This window comes from Protopterus annectens, chromosome 17.part0 (genome assembly GCF_019279795.1).
Source record: "Protopterus annectens isolate FY-2018-M chromosome 17.part0, PAN1.0, whole genome shotgun sequence".
Classification (NCBI taxonomy): domain Eukaryota; kingdom Metazoa; phylum Chordata; order Ceratodontiformes; family Protopteridae; genus Protopterus; species Protopterus annectens.
Window position 1 is genome coordinate 39,148,281 of NC_056751.1, and position 12,662 is coordinate 39,160,942.

The window sequence follows — 12,662 nt, forward strand, 5'->3', positions numbered from 1 at the left end:
CTTTAAATACCCAAATAAAATTTAAAATGGGGGAAAATTTCAAAAGATCCTAAATCAAAGGAATCCTGCTCCCTAGGCTGCTTAAGATAAGTGGAAGACCAGGGAGGGGTAGGCAGAGACACCCCCTGAGGAGCCGATAAAGCTATTAAAGACTTAACTCCTGAGTAAAATCCTGCTATGCACACTGGGGATCCTTAACTGCTTGGGGAAATATGCTTGGTTTTCTGTTTCTTTTTCTGCAGGACATCTGCATGAAAAAACGTGGAAGGGTTGGACCCTTGTCAGCATTCAGTAAGTGGAGAAAGGATCTCCTACCTCAGTAAGATTTATGGAATACACCCAGTCCTTTGGAAATAATCAGCTGAGGATTCCCCCTCAACATCAGCAGCAGATGTCTGTAAAGACTCTGAGGACATGTCAGAAGTTTGATCCATGCTGGCCTCCGACGGGGTTACAGCAGAGGAATCAGAAGTAAAGATCAGACTAAACTTTGTGTTTTACTAGCCTTGAGACAGATTTTTCTGGCCTTAAGACATTGTTTTTTGAGGTTAATAGACAAGGAGGAGAGGCAACTATGTACGGTTCTGGGGACAAAGGCTTGGCAGATAGAAAGTACAGTTGTGTACACTTACTATAAATGTAGATGTTCAAGTAATATCACTGTTGCAGTCATTACATTTGGGTTATCTGCTTGCAGGTAGCCCTCAGTCGGCCTGATTAACAAAGTCTTGGGTCCTACGTCGGTTGCTGTCTCTTCTTCCGTGACGTCAGGTCGTCAGGGGTATAAAACATGCAGCCCCCCCCCCCCCCCATGCACAGTCTGATGCGTCTGTTGTTAGGGTTTGGGCGGCAAGGGGCAGTGTGAATGGTAGTCCCTTGTTTTGGTTGCAGGCCACTGCCACCAAAGGAACTCTAGACGTAGACAAGGAATGATAGGAATCATTGCTTCTAGATCCTGAGAATGTGACACCATAGGCTTTTTAGATACCATTGTAGTTTCCTCATATGCAGTCTTGCATATGGAATTAGAAGAATGCAGGAGGCCATGAACCCCAAGGCTTATAGTATTTGCCTTGCAGATAGCAGGGTTTTTGTGACCACTTGTTTGAAGTAAGGTTGTCAAGTGCATTTGTTTCTCTGGCATGAGGAAAGCCATCTGGGAAGCTGTATTCAAAGTTGCTCCCAGGAATATAATTTGTTGACAGGGTACCAGGTGTGATTTCTTTTCGTTTATGGTGTACCCCAAATAAGTTAGCATCCTCTGTACAAAAGCCAGATGATTCAAAAGTATGTTCTGGTTTTCTGCCTGAATTAGACAATCGTCCAGGTATTGGTATATATGAATATTTCTTTGCCTGCAAAGCTAGGCACTTTGTGAGTAGCCTAGGTGCAGTAGATAAGCCAAAGGGCAGTGCAGAAAAGTGACAGTGCGTGTAGCCTGCTTTGAAGCGTAGGTATTTTCTGCAAGATTCCCTGATTGGGATGTGCAGGTATGCTTCCTTTAAATTTAGTGTTGCCAACCAGGCATCTTTGCTTAGCATAGGAAGCAACTGGTGAAGAGTTAGCATCTTGAATTTTGGAATCACCAAAAAGGTGTTTAGAGTAGGCAGGTCCAGGATAGGATGTCATGAATTGTCTTTTCTGGGTACCAGGAAAAATCTCGAGTAGAGACCTTGTCCCTTTTTCTCTTCTGGTACCAACTGAATAGCCCCTATGCTTAAGAGAGAGCACTTGCTTTTGGGCCTCTGCCCACTGCTTTGGAGATAGATCCGGCCAACCGCTTGGAGTTGGTGATGTGTGGAAAAGAAATCTGTATCCTTGGGACACTGTAATTAAAACCCATTTGTCCTGGGTAATGAGTCCCCAGTTCTTTGCATGAAATACAATCTTTCCCCCCAAAGGGGCAGTCAGTTGAGAAGTGCTTGGAAGTTTTAAAAAGAAGTCACTGAGGCAGTTTACCATAGGGGGGAGTTTTATTACTCCCAAATTTGGAAGTGGAGGCCCCCACTAATTAGTCCTGTGCGTCCCCTGGGACTGAAGCCTGGGTGCTCTGCTGGATCTGGGTTTGGACTGAAAAGGTCTGGAAGAGGCAGGAAAGGACCAATTCTTAGAAGGCCAATGCCTATTAAATCTTGGAGGTTGTACTTTTAAAAAGTCTTTAACAGTTTGCATAGATTTAGCTTTTTTCTCCATCTTTTTAAGAACTTCTTCTGCCTTGTTGCCAAACAGGTGGCCCTGATTAAAGGGAGCATCCAGTAATTTCGCTTTAACATGATCTGGCAAGGATTGCTCCTTAAGCCAAGCATGCCTTCTAAGTACAGACCCAGTTACTGCAGCCGTACAAGAAGTCTCTAGTGAATCAAAACCATACTGCAATGTATGTTTACCAACGTGTTCAGCAAAATGCATAAAAACCTGTAAATCCTTATTTTCAGCACAATCAGGAGTCATCATCATTTTCTGTTTAAGCAATCCAACAATATGCAGCTGATACTTTAGCATATGAAAACTTTAACATATGAAACTGGCAATTCAGGGCCCTAATGTCCAAAGTTGCAGAAGTGTATACCTTCTTACCCCATCTATCCAGCACCCTATCAGAAGGGGTAGGATTTTTGGCAGTAGTAGTATTAATGCCCTTGGGTCCCTGTGAAATTATTTCAGGATCCGCAGTAGGATTTTTGAAAAGGAACTTGTGAGAGTCAGGAACCCTGTGATATCTATCAGGTTTTCTGGAAGCAGGAGGTAAAGAGTAAGGGGCCATGCTAGATTCCGAAAAGGCATCATCAACAATGTCCAGTACAGGAGGTATAGCTAAAGGCCTGTGCTGGGGCAGGAGTAAGAAATCCCTAAGCCTCTTTTTACAATCAGAGAAATCCTGACTTTCCCAATGAAAAAAATCCCTGAGAGTATGCAAGGTTGCACCAAAAGAGAAATCCTCTGGGGGGAAGCAGAGGGAGTAAAGTCCTCAGCATCAGAATCCTCATAGGTAGATAAGGGTAAATCCTGGCCATCAGAGGAAACAGAAATTTCAGAATCCTGGTCAGAGGTATCATAAGCAAACTCAGTCCTAGATCTCTTAGAGGGGGAAGTTTAGCTTCCCCTGATTTGCACTCTGATTCCTCACATCTCTGTTGAAACTTTTCCCCACCCCACCCCCATCATTTTGGTTTCCATTGCTTGTGTGTTGTTAACTCAAGGTTCCCTTAATTTGAACTGTTAATAGCAGCAGTCTGCATTTAAAGTGGACCTGTGTGTTGAGAGACAGCCTTACAAGACTATCTGCAAATATATAGAGCTGAGTATATTTTTCTGTATTATTCTGTATTATAGAGCTAAAGTGTTGCTTAGATATTTGTTGTGTTAGTGTTCTGCAAATATACAGAGATCAGTATATACTTTTTTGGTTTTATAATTTGCACTCTGATTTCCTCACATCTCTGTTGAAACCCCCCCCCCCCCATTTTGGTTTCTATTGCTTGTAAGCTGTTAACTCAAGGTTCCCTTAATTTGAACCGTTAATAGCAGCAGTCTGCATTTAAAGTGGACCTGTGTGTTGAGAGACAGCCTTACAAGACTATCTGCAAATATATAGAGCTGAGTATATTTTTCTGTATTATAGAGCTAAATTGTTGCTTAGATATCTATTGTCTTAGTGTTCTGCAAATATACAGAGATCAGTATATATTTTTTTGGTTTTATAATTTGCACTCTGATTCCTCACAACTCTGTTGAAACCTTTCCCCACCCCCCACCCCCTCATTTTGGTTTCTATTGCTTGTGTGTTGTTAACTCAAGGTTCCCTTAATTTGAACTGTTAATAGCAACAGTCTGCATTTAAAGTGGAACTGTGTGTTGAGAGACAGCCTTACAAGACTATCTGCAAATATATAGAGCTGAGTATATTTTTCTGTATTATTCTGTATTACAGAGCTAAATTGTTGCTTAGATATCTGTTGTCTTAGTGTTCTGCAAATATACAGAGATCAGTATATATTTTTTTGGTTTTATAATTTGCACTCTGATTCCTCAAATCTCTGTTGAAACTTTTCCCCACCCCCCCTCATTTTGGTTTCTATTGCTTGTTCATAGGTTCATACTAGGCTATCTGCCCTAGGGCATTTATAAGCCTAGCCAGAGTATGTTTTTACACCCATTTTAAATTAATTTTGCTATGCCCTTTTTGAGGTTAGTATACTGTGTCTCTGTCTAACAGTGACACAGAAGTGATACCCGGGGTAAACCTACGATCTCCCAGCCACTCATCAAGATTCCTCTTGAAGAGAGTCAATGAGGGACTCTGCCTAACCTGGACTGGGATTTTATTCCAGAGTGAAGGGAGCCTCTGGGTTATGAATCTGTCCCTCCAGCATGTCCTATTTATTTCAGTGCTGCGAGGTTCAAGTCTCTCGAGTGTGTAGCTCGATGGGATTTGGATTTTTTGAGGTGCAGCATGTCCCTTAATTCTGGGTTGGACATGGCTTTATACATCAGGCACTGGTCGCCTCTGAGCAGGCGGTATGCCACTGAGTAGAGCTGGAGATTCTTTAACCGGGCAGCATATGGCATCTTTTTGAGCCCTTTGATCATCTTGGTGAGGTACTTTTGGGGAGTTTCCAGTTGCTGCAGGTGTTTGGTAAGGTACATCCCAAAAGGGGCATTGTACTCGATTATGGGCCTGATGAGGGATGAGTAAAGAGGCACGATGACGTCCCCTAATCTAGATGTGAAACCCTTCATGATTAGGTGGGCTATATAAAATGTTTTTCTAACCACTTTGGCCACGTGGTTGTCAAATGAGAGATTGCTATCAACTTGGCTCCCCAGGTCCCCAATAACTTCTTCTGTACTTAATGGATTACCACCTATGTGGTAATTTGTGGGCACTTTGTTTTTGCCAAAGGGGATGACTATACACTTTTTGGCATTTAGCTTGAAGCCATGGCTCTGGCACCAGTTGTCTGTTTCTATGAGGCCCTTTTGGAGGATGTTTGTGTCAGCTGGAGAGTCGATTATGGCGCCCAGTTTGCAGTCATCTGCTTGTCAGCCACAGTCCTTCTGTGATGGCCTGTACCTCCGAGAAATATATACCGAACAAGAGAAGTCCCAGGACTGAGCCTTGTGGGACGCCACTTGTAACTGGTTTGGAGTCTGACATGGCTCCAGCAATTCTAACCATGTGGGTTCTGTCCTTGAGCAAGTTTGCAACCCATCTAGTGACATAGGGTTTATATTTAAGCTGGTGAGCTTATCTATAATGCCAGTGGGGTATTATGTATCGAAGGCTTTGCGAGGTCCAGGTAGGCTGTGTGGACCACCTTCCCTTTGTCAATGGCCTTGGTGACTGTTTCAAAGAAGTCGACCAGGTTTAAGAGGCAGGATCTGCCCTTAACAAAGCCGAACTGGGTAGGATCCAGTGTCTGTAGGTCCCCAATATCTTTATTTATGAGGTCCATGATGATCCTTTCCATAGCTTTGCAGACCAAGCTAGTCAGGCTTACGAGGTGATAGTTTCCAGGGACTGTTGAGGCACCACCTTTGTGGAGAGGGACCACTGTTGCTGTACGCCACTCTTTGGGTACATATCGTGTAGTAAGGCTGAGATTGAACAGTAGTTTTATGTTTGGGTTTAGCTCTTCTTGGAGATCTTGTAGGATGCAGCCCGGGACACCGTCTGGTCCCATTGATGTTGTGTTTTTTGCTTTGGAGAGGGTGGCTCTTACCTGAGCATCTGAGATGTCAGGGGGCAGCACTTCTGGGATAGATATTTGCCTATTTGGTGGGGGGAGAAGTTTAGCTGAACCTGTCAGCTAGGATGTTGGCAATGTCTGTGGGTTTGGTGTATTTTTTGTCATTTTGGACTAATTCTGAGCATATCTGGGAATTCCCACCTAGGTTCCTAACATAACTAAAGAAAGCCTTGTGATTATCCTTAGTGTCCTGTGCAATTTTTCTCTCTAAGCTGGCTTTAGATGATTTTATGAGTGCCCTTAGTTTTTTGCTAATACTGATCAGAGATACCTTCCCTTTTTGGGATTTTGCTCTATCATGTATTAGCTTCCTCCTTCTATTGTATAGTTTGTTTATGGCTGGGGTCCACCAGACAGGACGTCTGCCTTTGGAGGATTGGGTCTTGGTTTTATTTGGGATTGCATGATCCATACATTCCTGAAGGTGTTCATAGAATGCATTTATAAAGGATTCTGTGGTCTGGGCGTATTTTCCACAGGCCGGGGCTTTGAAGGATTCCACCTGGTTTTGAGGAGTGTGAAATTTGCTTTAGAGAAGTTTTTCACTGTGGTTTTCTGGGCAGGGGGTGGGGTTGGGATATGAATATCCAGTGAGATCAGTTTATGGTCTGATCTTACCACTGAGGGATACACTTCTGGTCTGGAGCATAGAGTCCCCATGTTGGTGATGATCAGGTCCAGTATGTTTTCCCCTCTTGTGGGAGTGGTAACAAGTTGTTCCATAGCATTTGAGTTTATGAATTCTAGGAACCTTTGGGCTAGGGTGTTGGAGCTAGAGTAATGCTCCCAGTCTATGTTTGGGTAGTTGAAGGCCTAATATAATGGTGTTTGGAGAGACCTTCATATTTTCCAGTGTTCTCAGGAAGGCAGAGTGGGGTTCCTGGGTTTGGGAGGGTGGTCTGTAGCAGGCTATAAACTGGAAGGCAGTTTTACCCACTGTTAGTTGCACATGGATAGTCTCTGATGCTTCGTGCTTTGCCACCAATCTGGAGTTGTGGGTATCTTTGATGAATATCGATACTTCCCCTCCTTTTGTGGTTCGGTCCAAGTTTTGGGGCCGAAAAGCATGGTATGAGGTATAACCTGGTAGTGCTGGGGTGCTCTCGGGAGCCCTGAACCAGGTTTCTTTTACTTCACAGATATCAATGTTCTTCATGCTAAGGAGAGTTTCAAGTGCATGCATCTTGAGGTTTAGACTTCTGGCGTTGAGTAGCATTACTCTTAGATGTTCATCGTGTTAACCTGCTGCAGTCATTACACTTGGGTTATCCTGTCGTCAGGCTGTCCCGCAGTCGGCCGGATTTCCAAAGTCTTGGTCCGACGTCGGTTGCCGTCGCCTCATCCCTGACGTCAGAGCGCCAGGAGTACATATACTGCAACCGACTCCATTTTCTTCAGTCTTTCTTGCCGCGCGGTGCCCGAAGCAGAAGCAGTTCGCAAGTGCCGGTCGGCCGACTCCTGAGATTTTGGTGAATTTCAGACCGAAGTCTTCTATAAAGCTAAGTACCCGTTGAAACTTTTCTTGCCTCAGACCGATGTCAGAAAAAGTTAACAATTGTATTTCTTGTGGGAAGCAAATACCTCATAAGGATTTTCATTCTTATTGCATACCTTGCCTAGGCCCTGATCATGATGTGACTTCTTGTCGTTTTTGTGCTAGAGTTAATAAACGTACTATTAAAAGACGATTTGACTTCGCACGACACTTTTTTGGCAGAAAATTTAATTATAACATGCCGTCGGAGCTACCGACTACCGGCGTGCACAAAAAGCGCAGGGATAAGGATCGACAGCCCAGGCCTAAGCCCGATTCCGAGGCCTCGGTTGATCCGGTCTCCGGTTCTCTGGTTATCACTGAGGCTCCAACGCAGCCTCTGTCTACCGCAGTTCAGGAACCCGAGACCGCTACGGATATTTTGACGGAATGTACTAGGCCGACGCAGCCTTTTACTTCAGGCCCTTCCGACGATTTACCTTCCAAGGACGTCAGTTCTTCTAAACTGCCATCGCTTTCTGAAGGCGTTTTCAGACCGATGACTCTTACAGTCAAAACGTTTTCCAAATCGAAGACTCCTTCCAAAACGAAAAAGGCTTCACTTCAGTCCCCTGTTCAAGGACTCTTATCAGGGGTTCTCAGCCTCCTCCTGACAAAAGGCCTAGACAAGAGGAAGAATCTGCTTCCTCTGAACAACTGTCTATTTCTTCGGATTCCTCTGAGGACCAAGACTATTCCTTCTCTCCTTATGAAGATTCTGATGCTGAGGACTCTATTCCCTCAGCTTCCCCTCCAGAAGATTACTCTTTTGGGGAAACGTTATACACTATGAGGGAACATTTTCACTGGGAAGATCAGGATTACTCTGATTCCAAGAAAAGGCTCAGAGAGTTTCTTTTACTCCCCCAACACAGACCTCTAGCTATTCCCCCTGTTTTGGACATTGTGAATGATGTTTATTTAGAATCCAGTTTCAACCCTGACTCTCTGCCTCCTGCCCCGGCCAAGCCTGGCAGATACTACAGTGTACCTGATTCCCACAAATTTCTTTACAAAAGCCCAGTAGCTGACCCAGAGACTATCTCCCAGGGTCCCAAGGGGGCTAAGGCTTCCATGTCTAAAAATCCAGTACCTTCTGAAAGGGATTCAAGAGCACTAGATAGATGGGGGGAAAAGGTTTACACCTCAGCCACTTTAGCTATGAGAGCTCTAAACTGTCAATTTCATATGCTTAAGTATCAGCAATTTCTGATCTCTCAGTTAATACAAAAGATAACCACCCTCCCTCAACAACCTGAATTGAAAGAAGTACAGGATTTGTTGCACGCCACCGAACAGGTGGGCAAACATACCTTACAATGTGGGTTTGATTCTTTGGAGGCCTCCTGCAGAGCAGCTGTCACTGGTTCAGTTATACGTAGGCATGCCTGGTTAAAGGAACAAAGTCTGCCTGATCATGTTAAAGCAAAATTACTAGATGCTCCCTTACAGCAAGATGTTCTTTTTGGTGTTAAAGCAGAAGAAGTGTTAAAGAAAATGGAAGATAAGGCAAAATCAATGCAGACAGTCAAAGATTTCCTTCAGGTACAACCTCCTCGCTTCAGCAGAAACTGGCCAACAAAAAATTGGTCCTTTCCAGCCACTGACAAGCCTCAGAGGGGTAAATACAGGCGCCCAAGGGGCAGAGGACAACCACAAGCTCAGTATAAATCTCGCCAATGGGGCACTCCAACCCAGAAGGGAGGAGAAGACAGGTCTCAACCCACCAGAAGGCAAACTCAATGACTTGCACCTCAGCTGGCCAAACAAGGCTCCCTTGTCAGCCCCCCTAGGGGGAAAACTAGCACTATTTGCAGACAACTGGCACATGGTCACAAAGGACAAATGGGTCCTAGACATAATTTTACGAGGATACAGATTCCACTTTCACACCTTGCCAATAAAAAGAGGAATGCCAAACCTGCCACAAAATCAAAGGGCAGAGGCTCAAAAACAAATTACAGCTCTCATGGCCATGAGAGCCATTCAAAGGGTGCCAACTCAAGAGCAAGGTCAAGGATTTTACTCAAGACTTTTCCTAGTACCCAGAAAAGAAAATGCTTGGAGACCAATTCTGGACCTTTCTATTCTAAACACTTACTTACAAGTTCCCAAATTCAAGATGCTAACACTACAACAGCTACTTCCCATGTTGGGCAAGGAAGCATGGCTGGTAACGTTGGACCTCAAGGAGGCATACCTGCATGTCCCTATCAGACAAAGTTGCAGAAGATACCTCCGTTTCATTGCAGGTTCAACCCATTATCAATTCTATGCACTGCCCTTTGGCTTATCTACTGCGCCCAGAGTATTCACAAAATGCCTGGCACCAGTAATTGCATACTGCAGACAAAGAGGAATTCAAATATATCCATACCTGGACGACTGCCTCATCCAAGCAGAAAGAAAAGACATTCTCTTACAACATCTGGCTTTTGTGAAGCATCTACTAAATTATCTGGGGTAGACAATAAACGAAAACAAGTCAAAACTAGTACCCTCACAAAAAATGACATTCCTGGGTGCCAGCTTGGACACAACGGCCCAGAAGGCTTATCTTACACCAGACAAGCAATTACAACTGACTCAATATTTCAAGACAATGGCAACAAAGCCCCAATTAACTGCAAGAAATATTCTGCAGGCTTTGGGCTTCATGGCATCTTGCATTCTGATAATACCATTTGCAAAACTGCATATGAGGAAATTACAATGGTACCTAAAAAGCGTATGGTCTCAACACAGCCACAGCTTGGACACAGTAATATCTCTCATTCCCTGCCTTCAACAGGAATTTCTATGGTGGGCACAGGCTTGTCACCTCAACAAGGGTCAGCCTTTCACCTTGCCCCCACCCAGAAAAACTATCACAACAGATGCTTCAGACTATGCCTGGGAGGCGCACATGGCAGGACAATGCATTCAAGGCCTATGGACTGCAGAACAAAGAAAACTGCACATAAACCAAAAAGAGATGCTAGCTGTACAGAAAGCTCTGACAGCTTTCAAGGATCTACTACAGCCTGGACAACTGGCAATAAAGACGGACAACACCACAGTAATGTGGTACATAAACAAACAAGGGGGCACACATTCCTACCCTCTTTGCAGGCAAGCAATAACCTTATGGAACACAGCTCTGGCCTACCAAGTCCAGCTACAAGCTCACTTCCTGCCAAGACAGAAAAACACATTGGCAGACGACCTAAGCAGAAACATCAAAGACCCCCACGAGTGGAAGCTAGACCCACAAATATTTGGAATGATAACTCAAAGATGGGGCTTACCAAATATAGACCTGTTTGCCAGTCCTCAAAACTACCAGCTGACAAACTTTTGCACAAGAACATTCCACCATCAAGCTTGGAAAGTGGACGCTCTCTCCTTCAGTTGGAAAAACCTGACAGCATATGCCTTTCGTCCATTACCTCTTCTCACAAAGGTTCTTTTGAAGGTCAAAAAGGAGAAACCTCGAATGATTCTCATAGCCCCAGACTGGCCACGCCAACACTGGTACCCGCTATTGAAGAATATGGCTCACAGCCCACCATGGATATTGCCTCAAATACCTCATTTGCTCACGCAGCAAGACAAGCAGATTCTACACAGCCAGATCAAAACCTTAAACCTGGCTGCATGGCAAATCAATTAAGCAGCCAAACAGCCCCTCTTTCAAAAGCAGTACTGGATGTTATTTTAGAAGCCAGGAGGCCAAGCACCAGGAACTTATTCGGACAAATGGAAAAGGTTTTCTGCTTGGAACCAAGCTAAAGGCCAAGACACAACTCAGCCTCATATGCCTCACATTCTGCAGTATTTAGCTGAGATGTTGCATAAAGGGCTTTCCTTCTCCTCAATTAAAATCCATGCTTCAGCTCTTTCAGCTCACTACGACACAAATCCACCTTTATTTTCAAACCCATTACTAAGGCAATTCCTCAGAGGGGCAAAAAACATTAGACCACCTAGAAGAGCTCCTACACCAACATGGGATCTCAATTTTGTTCTGGAAAAACTAACACTACCTCCCTTTGAACCAGCTTTTTCTGCAGACCTTCAGTTCCTATATTGGAAGACTGCCCTGCTCCTGGCAATAACTTCTACTAGGAGAGTTTCAGAATTACAGGCACTTATGGCAGTGGAGCCTTTCCTCATTTTTCATCAAAACAGAGTTTCTCTATAAACTAATCCTACCTTCATGCCTAAGGTGGTTTCCAGTGTAGCTTTAAATCAAACCATCCATCTACCCACTTTCTTCCCCAATCCACAGAACAAAGGTGAGAGACACCTCCATTCCTTGGATATTCACAGGCAGCTTCGATATTACTTGGATAAAACTAAGGCTGTCAGGAAAACTGACCAGCTTTTTGTTTCCTATGCTACAGTTTCTCAAGGGAGGGCCATATCCAAGCAAACCATTTCTAAATGGATAGGCCATTGTATACGATTCTGCTATACCCATAATGGGAAACCAGTTCCTCCAACCATTAGATCCCACTCTACCAGGGCAACAGCTACCTCTACAGCCTTTCTCAGGGGGGTTCCTACCAAGGAAATTTTAGAAGCTGCAACTTGGAGTTCTGTACACACCTTCACCAAGCACTATCACTTACCTCTTTATTCTAAGTCCAGGGCAGGCTTCGCCACTGCAGTTCTGCAGGGCCTCATTGCCTCCTCTAACCCTCTATAATGCCTCCACCCTACCTTAGCTTTGGGACTCAACCCAAGTGTAACGACTGCAGCAGGGTAACACGATGAACATAGTACAGTTTTGTACCTACCATAAATGTAGATGTTCGAGTGTTCACCCTGCTGCAGTCCAGGTTACCCTCCCTCCTACCCCTCTGATCTACTGGCTAAATTTTTGCTATGCCTTACTGATGTATTTGCTTACAGCTGAAGGGGTTTTGTGTTTGTACAGTGTTCTAACCTTTTGGTACTAATTTGGAGCACCTTTTTGGGGGCACCAGACATCTGGGGCAAGAAAAACTGAAGAAAATGGCATCGGTTGCAGTATATGTACCCCTGGCGCTCTGACGTCAGGGATGAGGCGACGGCAACAGACGTCGGACCAAGACTTTGGAAATCCGTCCGACTGCGGGACCGCCTGACGACAGGATAACCCAAGTGTAATGACTGCAGCAGGGTGAACACTCGAACATCTACATTTATGGTAGGTACAAAACTGTACTTTTCTTATCCCTTGTGATACCTATGGAGGTGGGTTTGTCTTTTGAGCCTTGCCTAAAAAAGGCACTATGGGGGTAGCAAGAGCCTTTGCCAATATCCGAAAGCCCAGGGGTGACAGGTGCAAGCCATCCCTAGCGAAGCATCGTGGCTTGTTGAGCATATCATCCCAGGCTGACAGGCATTGGATC

The 12,662-nt window shown here is 44.5% G+C and overlaps 1 protein-coding gene across 1 annotated transcript in view; it reads right to left on the reverse strand.

Moving 5' to 3' along the window:
* Window positions 1–12,662, reverse strand: part of WDFY3 (WD repeat and FYVE domain containing 3) — a 5,086,165-nt gene that overhangs the window by 2,720,758 nt on the left and 2,352,745 nt on the right. The window lies entirely within an intron of this gene.